This window comes from Cornus florida, unplaced genomic scaffold (genome assembly GCF_030987335.1).
Source record: "Cornus florida cultivar Cherokee Brave unplaced genomic scaffold, ASM3098733v1 CherokeeBrave_3.0.0_Hap2_Chr05, whole genome shotgun sequence".
In the NCBI taxonomy this organism is placed as follows: Eukaryota; Viridiplantae; Streptophyta; class Magnoliopsida; order Cornales; family Cornaceae; genus Cornus; species Cornus florida.
In genome coordinates, this window is record NW_026775575.1 from 83,420,180 (window position 1) to 83,434,302 (window position 14,123).

The 14,123-nt window shown below is 36.8% G+C and overlaps 1 non-coding gene and 1 pseudogene across 1 annotated transcript; both read left to right on the top strand.

Moving 5' to 3' along the window:
- Positions 1-761: 761 nt before the first annotated feature.
- On the top strand, positions 762-9,876 carry LOC132309576 (wax ester synthase/diacylglycerol acyltransferase 4-like; annotated as a pseudogene).
- Positions 9,877-12,596: 2,720 nt separating this feature from the next.
- Positions 12,597-12,690, top strand: LOC132310931 (small nucleolar RNA snoR31/Z110/Z27). Its single transcript, XR_009482761.1, has one exon. It is a non-coding gene; the product is annotated as a small nucleolar RNA snoR31/Z110/Z27 (small nucleolar RNA).
- Positions 12,691-14,123: the final 1,433 nt, after the last annotated feature.

Genomic DNA, 14,123 nt, shown 5'->3' on the forward strand with positions numbered 1-14,123 from the left:
AACTGTTTTATATACGTAAATGTTTACCTTTATTTAATTTTTTTTTTTTTCCTAGTTGGGTACTCACATATCCATGCCTCAATTGAGACTCGAACCCCTTACCTCTCTTTGAGAAGTAGGGGCTTGGTACCGCCTGCTGGTTCTATTTAATTTATTTTGTTTCTAAACAAACCCTTGGTTTTATGTGTATTTATATTTCCAGATGTCAAAAGGTCTGACAGTGAGTGATCAATGAAATGTCTAATTTATGCTTCATTTAAGGAAGTTTAAATATTTCCATTTCTTTTTATGACCAAGATGGAGCATCAAGCTTGGCTTGGTCATTTCTAGACATATCCATTTACGGATTCTGCTGCTGCATATACTGGGATATTCTAAAAATAATAATAATTACTAAAAATAATAACTTTACTAAAGTAAAGTTAGGTGTAGGTGGAGGATTTCTACCCTGGCTTTTTGGTTCCATGTGTTTGGAACTGTCACGTGTCTCTTGGGTAACCATTCAAAAACAGACCGGGATCCTCTCCCTTCAAAGAGTACCAATTTTGCAACATATCTTCTGAAATTAATTGTCTACACTATATAGTTAAAATGTATAATGTATATAGTACGTGTTACAAATACAAACTTTGGGGTACATCAACTTATTTGGAATTTTCTTAGGCCTTTTTTATTAACATTTAATACCCCTATATAAATGGCAGCCACCACTAGTAGTAGTTAGTATGAACCATACTAGCTTGTGAATAAAAAAATTTGCAATGGAGTTTGAGGAAGAAGTAGAATCAGAGCCAGTGAGTCCTTCCTCACAGTACCTCAACAGCTCGGTGTTATCGCTCTGTATCATTGCCGTTTTGGAATTCGAAATCCCCGCTTTTGACGACTCGCTAACTATGTCACTGCTTGAGGATGTCTTCTTACCAATTAACCCGCGCTTTTCCTCCATCATGGTACTCTCTCTCTCTCTCTCTCTCGTGCATGTGTGTGTGCTTTCTTTTCTGGTATACTTTTCATATTTGCTTTCCATTTTTCCGACTAGCTTACCTCTTCTCACTCATCAATGGGATTTTACTTCTTAGCATGCATATATGTTGCCTCCATTCAAGACCCCATTCCATAGTCACACGACTATGAGCGTTTCTTTGCTACAAATAGGAAAGGATTATACCTTTCAAAAAAAAAAAAAAAAAAAAAGGAAAAGATTATTAATATAACATGAAACGGATGAGTCATGAATACTGCATGTCCTATTTAATCTTGTGTGTTGTTTTTTTTTTTTTTTTTGTAGGTGTCCAAAATATGTATGTTAGCCCACAGCCCACATAGCTTGGTCAAACAGTCAAAGAACTACGCCACATTATCAACAAAGACCACATAGCTTGGTTAAATAGCCAACAGACTACGCCACATCAACAACGACTGCCCACAAATCAAGTGGTCAAAAGTCAAAGATACGTGACATTTACCACGTTATCATCATACTTTGAACAGAAGAGCGAAGACTTAAAGACTTGAGTTGGGTGTAGGACTCAGGATTACCTGGGATCCGAGAGGTACTTGGTTTGGTGGCTAAAGTTCAGGGCTCGTCGAGTTGACCTTCGACCTGACTTGCAGAGAGAGAAATTCCATTTTGACTCCCGCAATTATCAACCTCATTTTAATATAACTTTATAATTATTTGAGATATTTATTTATTTTAACTATTATATTAATTAATTCATATGTGATGTCATCCAATGACATCATCCAACCTCTCACCTGGCCTATAGAAGGAAGTGTTCCAAGGCCAAGAGGGGTATAGTAAACAAGGGAGGAAAACACCTCCTAGACATTGAGAGCTATAAGCCTCTCTCTTATTGGTTGTCTTCACAACCCTTAAACATTTATCAAGGGAGTCAATGATGTTTAGTATACTGCCATCCTCTTTCTCTCTCTCTCTCAAGTTTGCTTGGGCTTCCACCTCTCTCAGTCCACCTCGAATTCTATAATGTTCTCTGAATCACTCAGATTTGTGTATGATATCACCATTTATATGTATTTTATTGTGTTACGAAAACGAACCCCCACAATTTGGCGACTCTACTGGGGATATCAACACAAAGTCGATGGACTGAGGCGACTAGCCGATGAGGTTAGAACGTCCTCTGTATGGGTTCGCAACTTCACTCACCACCCCAACACTGGTGATATTGCTCTAAAACTCATGCTCTTATTTCTCCGCTTTTTCTTTATACTGATGCACATATTTGTGACACGATTTGCATTAGCCTAATAATATCGAGCTACATGCTGCTCATGGTCATGTCTCACACCAATATTTCTCAAACGGCCAACACACCTTTGGCATAGTACATCATTACTTTCATCCATGAAGCTAAATCTGGCAATTGCATGGGTGACTAAACATAAATTTAAGCATCTCCGGCTGCTTTGGCCCCATTGAGCCAACCTGTGTGTCTACTTCTTCTTTGTCGTTTACACTACCCCACTGCTCATCTATACATACATGTATTTTTGACCACTCACTTTAAAATTTTGTTCTACCCATATATTTGTCTTCTGTGCACATATATTTAAGCCATTATGTGTATGGCCCAAATATATATACCTCATTTCAGGAGCAACAATTTCTATCAATGTAATCTACTACTACCATGCTTAAAGTATCTATTATATTTTCATCATTATCTCAATAGTGATTGATTGAAAAGCTTACACAATGCTTCAGTGAAAATTTTAAGGCTTCCTCTCTACAACTACATGTCAAAAGGACATAATGCTGCCAATTGATCAATCAAGAATTTATTTATTAGTATTTCACTATACCCGTGTAGCTTCAAATCATTTCTTTATCACTATCAACCTTCTCTTTTTTTGCAGAGTTGCTTAGTTACATCTGATATAATTATAGCTCTGTGCCTAAGTCTACTACCAGTGAGCACACGGCTCAAGACAGCTAAAACAAGTAGTCTACACAATAGACTCAACTTATCTTACCTAAGTCTACCACCTGTGAACACACGGCTCAAGACAGCTAAGACAAGTAGTCTGCACAATAGACACAACTTATCTTACCTAAGTTTCCCACCTACGAGCACACTGCTCGTGTTAGCACCTCACACCCTCGCTTGCTAACATCTCACACTCGCTCTTGCTAGCACCTCGCACTCGCTCTTGCTAGCATCTCACGCTCGCTCTTGCTAACACCTTGCACTCTCTCGTACTCGTTCTTGCTAGCACCTCGCACTCTCTCACGCTCGCTCTTGCTAGCATCTCACGCTGGCTCTTACTAGCATCTCACGCTGGCTCTTACTAGCACCTCACACTCACACTTGCTAGTATCTCATGCTCGCACTTGCTAGCATCTCACACTCGCTCTTGCTAACACCCCACACTCGCTCGTGCTAGCACCTCACGCTCGCTCGTGCTAGCACCTCACACTCGTACTCGCTCGCTCTTGCTACCACCTCACACTCGTACTCGCTCGCTCTTGCTAGCATCTCACACTCACTCGTGCTAGCATCTCACACTCGCTCTTGCTAGCATCTCAGGCTCGATAGCATCTCACACTCGCTTTTGCTAGCACCTCGCACTCACTCTTGCTAGTGCCTCACTCTCGCTCTTGCTAGTGCCTCACTCTCGCTCTTGCTAACACCTCACTCTTGCTCGTGCTAGCACCTCACATTCGCTCTTGCTAGCATCTCACGCTCGCTCTTACTAGCATCTCACACTCACGCTCGCTCTTGCTAGCACCTCGCACTCGCTCTTGTTAGCATCTCACGCTCGCTCTTGTTATCACCTCGCGCTCGCTCGCACTCGCTCTTGCTAGCATCTCATGCTCGCTCTTGCTAGCACCTCCCACTCGCTCTTGCTAGCACCTCACATTCGCACTTGCTAGCATCTCACACTCGCTCTTGCTAACACCTCACACTAGCACTTGCCAGCATCTCACACTCGTTCGTGCTAGCATCTCATACTCGCTCTTGCTAGCACCTCCCACTCGCTCGTGCTAGAATCTCACACTCGCTCTTGCTAGCATCTCACGCTCGCTCTTGCTAGCACCTCGCACTCGCACTCGCTCGCTCTTGCTAGCACCTCACACTCGCGCTTGCTAGCATCTCACACTCACTCATGCTAGCATCTCACACTCGCTCTTGCTAGCACCTCACGCTCGCTAGCATCTCACACTCGCTCTTGCTAGCACCTCGCACTCGCACTTACTAGCACCTCACTTTCGCTCTTGCTAGCACCTCACTCTCACTCATGCTAGCACCTCACACTCGTTCTTGCATAATCTCACACTCGCTCTTGCTAGCATCTCACACTCGTTCTTCCTAGCACCTCGCATTCTCTTACACTCGCTCTTGCTAGCACCTCACATTCGCTCTTGCTAGCATTTCATGCTCGCTCTTGCTAGCACCTCGCACTCGTTCGCTCTTGCTAGCACTTCACACTCGCACTCGCTCTTGCTAGCACCTCACACTCGCTCGTGCTAGCATCTCATGCTCACTTTTACTAGTACCTCACACTCGCTCTTGCTAGCATCTCACACTGGCTCTTACTAGTACCTCACACTCGCTCTTGCTAGCACCTCACACTCGCACTTGCTAGTATCCCACACTCGCTCGTGCTAGCATCCCACACTCGCTCTTGCTAGCATATCACGCTCGCTAGCATCTCACACTCGCTTTTGCTAGCACTTCACACTCGCTCTTGCTAGCACCTCGCACTGGCTTATGCTAGCATCTCACGCTCGCTCTTGCTAGCATCTCACGCTCACTCGTGCTAGCATCTCACACTCGCTCTTGCTAGCACCTCGCACTCGCTCTTGCTAGCACCTCACACTCATTCTTGTTAGCATCTCACATTTGCTCTTGCTAGAACCTTGCACTCGCTCTTGCTAGCATCTCACGCTCGCTAGCATCTCACATTTGCTCTAGCTAGCACCTTACACTCACTCTTACTAGCACCTTACGCTCGCTCTTGCTAGCACGTCACACTCGCTCTTGCTAGCACCTCATACTTGCGTTTGCTAGCGTCTCACTCGCTCGTTAGCATCTCACACTTGCTCTTGCTAGCACCTCGCACTCGCTCTTGCTAGCACCTCACACTTGCTCTTGCTAGTATCTCACACTCACTCTTACTAGTTCCTCACACTCGCGTTTGCTAACATTCACACTCGTTCGTGCTAGCATCTCACACTCGCTCTTAATAGCATTTTACGCTCACTAGCATCTCACATTCGCTCTTGCTAGCACCTCACGCTCGCGCTTGCTAGCACCTCGCTAGCACCTCACACTCGCGCTTACTAGCAACTCACACTCGCTCATGCTAGCATCTCACACTCGCTCTTAATAACATCTCACGCTCGCTAGCATCTCGCGCTCGCTCTTTCTAGCACCTCGCACTCGCTCTTGCTAGCACCTCGCACTCTCTCGTACTCGATCTTGCTAGCATCTCATACTCGCTCTTGCTAGCACCTCACACTCGCTCGCACTCACTCTTGCTAGCACCTCACACTCGCTCTTACTAGCATCTCACGCTCGCTCTTGCTAACACCTCGCACTCTCTCGTACTCGATCTTGCTAGCACCTCGCACTCTCTCGCACTCGCTCTTGCTAGCATCTCGCGCTCGCTCATGCTAGCATCTCGCACTCGCTCTTTCTAGTACCCCACACTCGCTCTTGCTAACACCTCACACTCGCTCTTGCTAGCACCTCACACTCCCTCGTGCTAGCATCTCACACTCGCTCTTGCTAGCATCTCATGCTCACTCTTGCTAGCATCTCACACTCGCTCTTGCTAGCTTTTACATGTTATTATGGGAAAAATATGCTTAGGATTTTATTTTTATAACATATATGTATTTTAAAGTAAAAAACAAACCATTCACTAACTACTTTGGATTCTCGAATGATTTTAAAACTTTGAATGCACATAATTATTCCAAATCATGTACACTATTTAAGTTCATGTTTCACCTTTGGTGAGTCTCAGAAAATTAAGAAAGTGCAAAATAATAAAGCCTTATTAATTCATTTTACGACAAGGGATTGAAAGTGTTTCTCTAGTAAATGATGTTTTTTTTAAAAAAAAAAATTGACATATTTAACCAATTTTTATCCCTCCTATTTTGGAAGGCATGGAGGTACCATTAGACTACACAGAGTCTTTAATTTTTTCTCACCAATTCTATTGGGATGGAGTTGGGAATTTGTTTCAGAAAATGCAAATTAAACATATTAATATAATCTTTTATTCCAATTAATATGACAAATATATAGAAACTTAATTACAATGCAAAGAATTGTAATCAGGCCATCTATCATAATCAGGCCAACTATCAACGCTCACCAGTTTTGTTCGCGACATACATTATTTTTCAGCCAAATTTTATCGTATAGGCCTTATTTTTCATGTTTTTAAGTATTATAGGAAGACAACCAAATTTTACAAAAATTTTGTTAATGGATGAATCAAACTCGGATTTAGCTAAATTTTTCTAGTTATTGTATTTTTAAAATGAGTATATATATATATATATATATATATATATATATATATATATATATATATATATATATATAGAGAGAGAGAGAGAGAGAAAGAGAGAGAGAAAGAGAGGGGGGGGAGAGAGAGAGAGATTGATTGATTGATATTTTTTATTTGAGACAAAGTACAAAGTGGGGTCGTACTAATAATTTTGGAAAGCATGAGTCATTTTGTAGAAGTTATGTTTTATATATATATATATAGAGAGAGAGAGAGAGAGAGTTAAGAGAAGAAGTGTTAGAAGTTAAATTAATAGATGTAAAGGTGTAGAGGTTCGAAGCCTGAAACTCCAAGATCTACCGAAAACACTAACATATTGGGAGGAAGAGTTGGAGGAACAATTTGTGAAATATGTGTTGGTACTAAAAAAGAAAAAAAAGAAAAAAAAAAGAAGCCATGTTACTAGTTTAAGATGAACTTTGATTTGGTTAACTTTCTAATCATTTTTGTCGTGTCCTCTCAATTGTATTTAGTTTATGTTCAGTTCTATAGAATTCAAACTTGGAATTGAAATTGATAAAATTGAAGAAAAGTAACTTAAAACATTTACTTAATTTTTTTATTTTCTTCAATTTTACTAATTTTAATTTGAGCCTTTTCCCGTTTAGAAGTGTGACTAACAATGTAACAATTTTATCATGATGTTTGGACAGGTTGGAGAGAAAAATGGAGTAAAGAAATAGAGAAAAGTGGAAGTGAATTTAGAAGACCATGTTAATGTCCCTATTTTCCCACCTGCAATGTCACCTGAATCTTTTGATGAGTACATTGATGACTATGTTGGGAAACGTGCTAGTTTTAAAAACTTTTCGAGGGATTTTAATTCATAGATCTTGATTCATCACATAGAGACAAGTTTTATGCAAAAATAAAACATGATGTATCATTCAATTAAAAGATTGAATACTTACATCAAGGTTTGAGTAAACCTTAGATCTCTCCTCTAAAGTGAATGTTCTCACTTATTGTAGATCCCTTTTGCTAGACACCTTTTTCATGGATCTCCATCTTCTTGGTAATGAATGGTCTTGCCTTTAGGAATCACTTATAAGCCTCCATGAATGACCTTGGAAAACTAGGCTTGTGGGAGCCTCCATTAGATGAGAACACTAAACCCTAATTTTCTAGAGAGAGAAAATAAATTCCTTTTTCCTTCTTCTAAAAATCACCCCTAAAATATACATAAACCATGTATATTTATAGGCAACATAAAGGTAAAGAAAAGGAAACAACGAATCCTTCTCAATCTCTAATTTACATGTCTCAAATCTAATATGATTCCAATATCAAGTTGGGCTATGAGTGAGAATCCATTGGGCCTATTATTTTATTGGCTACAATGAATTAATAATTGGCCCGGTCCACGGACCCAATTCAATTAATTCATAAATTAATTTCTACTCCACTAAAAGAAATTAATTGAACTCCAATTAAATAATAAATAACCTCTAAGTCAATATTACACTTTGACCCCTCTATGCATAATTAGTTATCGAATAAATAAAGCCATCAATCCGACTACTTAATTAATATATTTATTTTGATACCTTTGATTATTTCTGGCTCGATCACAATAAAACATTTGTTTGACAAAAATAATAATTTAAATAAATAAATATATAATAAATCATTTTGTCTAAAAACACACGAAGGCCTTCGAATTTACTTTGTGATCAACCATAATCAATACAAAATAAATACAAGTAGCAATGATGCAAATATTAAAAATATAACCCTCTAACTATTAATTACATAACTACCCAAAGTGTCGGTCTAAGGATCCCGAAGAATCCGCCGAACAAATCAAAGTAATTATTAATTAATAAAAGAGTTTATACTTTTCTCATGCTTAAGAGTCAAATGCCATGACAGTGATAGGGAGCAATTGCGTACGATAACTCTCGCAATATATCTCAACCTAACGCGGATCCAGTTCAAATCTTAATTAATTATGAGTCCATCCATAATTACCGACTATGAACTATTTATGATTACTATTTATATATCATGCATTGATTGCCATCACATACATATATATAAATATCTCTTGTAATCAAATGGACACTATCAATTCTATAATGAATCGAAACATAATACATTGAATTCACCAATTGTATAAAACATAAATATTTCAGAAACTTCAGGAACATATGTCACTTTAATCCAAACAGGAATTTACTATGCCAGGGCATACAAATCCCAACAGACTATCTATCAGAGATGGCCATGGATCAACTTCCACAGAGCAGACCATTGTGGGAAATTCATATAATTAAGTACCCCACAAGCAATGCAGCTGGAAATATTATTTTCAAGCTTCACCATGCACTTGGAGATGGCTTTTCTCTGGTGGGTGCTTTCCTTTCTTGTCTACAAAGAGCTGATGATCCTTCTCTTCCTTTAACATTCCCTTCCCGCCAATCGAACACAAAATTAGAGGGTGACTGCGACAACATTTTCTGGCAACTGCCTCGGATATTCTCCGGGCTCATCAACACGGTCTTTGATTTTGGATGGAGCATTCTGAAGAGTAGTTTGGTGGAAGATGATCGGACACCGATCCGGTCTGGTGGTGATGGAATGGAGTTCAAGACAATTGCTATAACAACGATGACATTTTCTCTTGATCGCATCAAACAAATTAAGGCCAATCTTGAAGTGGTAAACTATAAATTTTTTAAGCTTTTAGTTACAAATTACTTAAAACTTTGGCATGCTTGCTTTCTTTTTTGTTTCCTTTTTGAAATTTCATATGTTAAATATATCTGTTAAAAAAATAAAAAATTATAATCAAGTTGCTTTCACTGTGAACTTACACCCTTTCCTACTGGATTAGTTGACTGACATCATCTAATCAATTCAATGAATGAAGGTACAAACTCATGGTGAAAATTTCTTCGTGAGAGACTTGTTCTTAAAAATATAAGAATTACGTTATTATTATTATTATTATTATTTTATTTTTTAATTTTGAACAGACGATAAATGATGTGCTTGTGGGATAATATTTTATGGAACTCGGTTATACATGCAAGCAACAAGCCAAGATGAGGTAAGCAATTCACATTCAACAGCACTAGTGTTGCTCAACACTAGAGCAATTGGTGGATCAAGTCCGTTGACGAGATGGTCCGAAATGATACTGATAAGACATGGGGTAACCAATTCGCATTCTTGCATGTGCCCATTCCCACCCTATCCAATTCTGAGCAACCAGACCCTCTCAATTTTTTCTTGGCTACACATCAATTAATCAAGAGGAAAAGAAACTCTACAGTTGTTCATCTCATCGGTAGACTTTTAGAGACACTCCGAAAATTTTAAGGCCCTGAGGTAAAAATGCATAGTATTGAAAAATTTATAATTGACGAAACCTGACTATCGGGTGTCTCACATAGCATGAGTTCATGACTTTGTGTGACACCACACGATAATTGTAGCATTGCTTATAATATTGATTTTAAATATTTTTTCAATTTAACAAATTAATGAGTGTGCCTGTTGCCAGAGTTGGAAAATACCTATGACGAATTTGGTGTTACAGGCAACGGCCAGATATATTCATAGCATGCTAAGGAACTCCTGCATGGCAATCTCAAATTTGATTGGCCCTGTGGAACGGATGGCTTTGGCTAATCATCCCATTAAAGGCTTTTACTTTAATGTGGCCGGTGCTCCACAGGTACATTGTGCATGCACATGTATTTTTATCCTGATATATTAATTAACATGAAGAATGCTAGTAACAGTCGCGTTATTCTCACAGCTACAACTGTCACTGTTAACATTTAAATGTGACGAGTTACATTAAGAGTAAAGTTTGTTTGATAATCTTTACTAAAGAACTTGACTAATTGATCAAATGTACGTAGTAATTGTAACAAAGTGTGTGAATTTGCAGGGTCTTTCAGTAATAATGGTGAGTTATGCGGGAACATTGAGAAGTGTGTGAATTTGCAGAGTCTTTCGGTAACAATGATGAGTTATGCGGGAACATTGAGAGTTTCCGTGGGGATGGAAAAAGGCTTCATGGATCCACATAAGTTCAAGTCATGCATCGAGAACGCCTTTGAGATGATGTTCAAAGCCGCAATTTGATGTGCTGCACCCGCAAATTAATTACTGTGGTAAAATCAAATACTATTGTATTTGCGGTTCAAGGCAAAAACATTGCTTTATGTTATGTGCGGTAAGAGGGAAGGAATTAAGGGGTGTGGAGTGAAAATAGAAAGGAATGAACGAACTTTCTTTGTTTGATAAAGTTGATATAAGAAGAAAAAAAATGAAAAGACGAAGAAATGATGGAAGACAAGTGGATTATTATAGAAGTTTTAAATTAAATATTATCCTAAATTAAAGAAGTTTTAAATTACAATTCTATCACATGTTACAACATTATAAATATTATTGGCCGGATATAATGGTAAAAACAATTAAAACTTTATATTTCTTTCTCTTTTAATGAACATAATAAATTATTAGTTTCTTGTCTTGTCTTCTCTTCTCTTCTCTTCTATCCAACCGAATAAAAAAAATGAAATGCATAATCTCTTTCCTATGGATTTCTTATCCATCCCTTCTTCCCTACCTTCCATTCAATTATTTTTCTTTCTTATCGAACATAGCATTACTTCCAGATAAACCAAATGAGCATTCTATTTTATTTCTTTTTTGAAAAAAAAAAAAATCATCTCTATTGCTGTTAAACTTGTGAATTGCCCGAAGAAAACCAAGATTTTGAGACCTGGAAATATTGAGATTCCAAATAGAACACCTTTTTTTTTTTTTTTTTTTTTCCTTCAAACGTTAAAGCAATTTATACATAACATACAGTAACTTACATTAATTTACCAGGCACACTACTAGTAAGGTACAGTGTGCCTCATAATGGGCAAAAGGAAGCCCAGCAATCTAGGCTTCACAAACGGCCCAAAATATTAGCCCAAAGAAGTAAAAAAATAATGGCCCAACAAAAATAGGCCCAAATTTTTAGGCCCAACAAAAGAGGCTTAAAACTATGAAATAGTCATTGATAATGGCTCAGCTTTTTCATAATTTTCTTTGCCACACTCTTACTATAAAGTCATTTTAAACCACGAATTAATTATGCAATCATTCCAAAAATATTACCAAGGATGAACAATAGTGGATGTATAGAGTATATATATTTCTTTTACCTATTTTTAAAAAAGCTTTGGTACAATAGTGGACGTATAGGCTAACAATAGTTATTGTGCGAGTTTGAGTGTGATAGTACATACTTATGCTTAATTTTATAGTATCCAATTTCTAATACCCTATTTTAATAGCACTAATAATGAGTAATAGGCTATATTTTTAACGAATTTTATATATTAGTTCAATAAAAATTAAAATTCAAGATACAAAAAGTAACTTACAAATTTAACATTGAAAAACTTATACTTTTGGATGGACTCAAGATTTTTATGTGTGATTTTAGGTTAGGTGTTAAACAATGCAATGATAAGAAAATTTTTTAATTCAAAAATGTAATAATTACGTGACATTAAATTTTCAATTTAATTATAAAATACAATGTAATATGTTGCATTATGGTTATTACATGGATGATCTGTTTGGTTGTAATTGGTGTAAACTATGTGAATGTACATATATTAACCAAACAAGGAATGACTTGGTCGAGGACAGCCTCGCTACTATAACCAAACACCCAAGTTACTTGCGTTTAGTTCGCTAAGCTGTATCTAGGGTTTCAAATCCATCGCTATAAATTATGATATCCAGCCTCTCTTTTATTTGAACCTCACAGAAAAAATTAGATTTGGTGGCAATGATTTTCAGGCTCTACCTATGTCATAACACACACACACACGTATGTGTGTATATATATGCAGTTATATATGTATGTTTATATAAAGGGGGATCAATATGAGGAATCATCAATCAAGCGGAGTGCGATGATCAATTTCATGTGATTTATTCCTCTAATAAACCTTTGATTTATTCATACTTTTTATTTTATTTTTACAAGTAATTTTGGGGTAAAGTTGTTCTGGGTTGCATCATCAAGGTGATGAAATCAGAAAATCTTAGGACACCTTCTGACACAGCATTCAAAATTCTGTGTACGAGAAAGATTTCTATTCTGATTTATGATGCTGTTAATCATTACCCAATGAGTTTGCAAGATTTTTTTTTATAAAAAAAATAAGTTTTATAAATACTTTTTTAATTTATTTAATTAGTCTCCTAGGAATTGCTAGGCATTATTGTGGTTCTTTGCTGTTCCTTTTTTTTTCGTTTTTTATTTAATCTATATATATATATATAAATCATCTCAAATCTATTCTTTATTACTAATTTAATTACTCCGTATTTAAGTCCTATGAATTTTTAGGTTTTACTTGTGCAGAAGGACTCAATCAAAACTTGTTTGTTTATGTAATTTGAGTTTGCACAAAAACAAATCTACATACAAATATGGCGATTTCAAAGAACTTGAAAATCTTCTATTAAAAATTCATTTTAGTCTTCCTTCGAAAATTCAAATCTAATAAAATAAAAATTGTCCTGTAATTTTTTTCTTTAACCAAATTGTATAAATGTATTAAAAATGTATTAAATTTTATTCATTTACCTATTAAAACTTAAGATGTTGGTTAACGATGTATACCCACTCATATATATCTCTACTTCAGCCCATCAAAATTTTGGACATTTCTTCTTCTCTACAGTGAAGTGGGTTTTGGTAAAGATAATCTATGACCAGGCTTGTGAGGAGACTAATATGCCACGTCAGCACATGATGGATCTCAAGCCCGGCCCAAGTAAAGAAACCCATCAATGGCCTTTGTGTCTGTCATCCGTAGCCTAAAATATTTTTTAAAAAATATTTTTTAGTGTTTGGTTATTTACGAAAAAATAAAATATAACAAAAATAATTTATTCATAAATTTTTGAAAAATTATTTTACATACCTAGTTTGATGGACTTAATCTAGACCTCAATCTGGATGTAGAACTTTATCACACCGACAAAATTAAAATAAAAAATATTTTTAAAAAAAAATATTTTAAATCCAAACAAACGAAGCCGTAGTATTGCTTTCTTACTAGGGAAAAATAAATAAATTATTTTATATGATCCACCTACTTTAAAGCATGTTCTGATTATAACCAAGTCAAATCAATTTGAACCCTCACAGTGTACATAATTTTGCTAAGAAATTGAGATATAAATTTTTCCCGATGACAAGGCAACGTGTTACCATAAAATTAAAGGAAGAGACAATGACAGCGTTTTGTATTTTGTTGGAAGCATTTTAATCCATTCATCTAGTAGTTTGGGGACCGATATGGTTCGATCTATTTGACATGACTTAGTGCACGCAAATTCTATTGGACGTGAAATGGTCAATATCGTTCGGAGGCACCATGAATTTGCATTATTGATTTTAAAAAGAGAAATGATAGGTGCAGATGCAATTTTACAAACACAATATTTAAATACGTGAGTCTCACCGTAGCTCTTTCAAAAAATGAGATAATCAAAGTACAATAACATATAAAAGAAATATGAGAAATTAATTT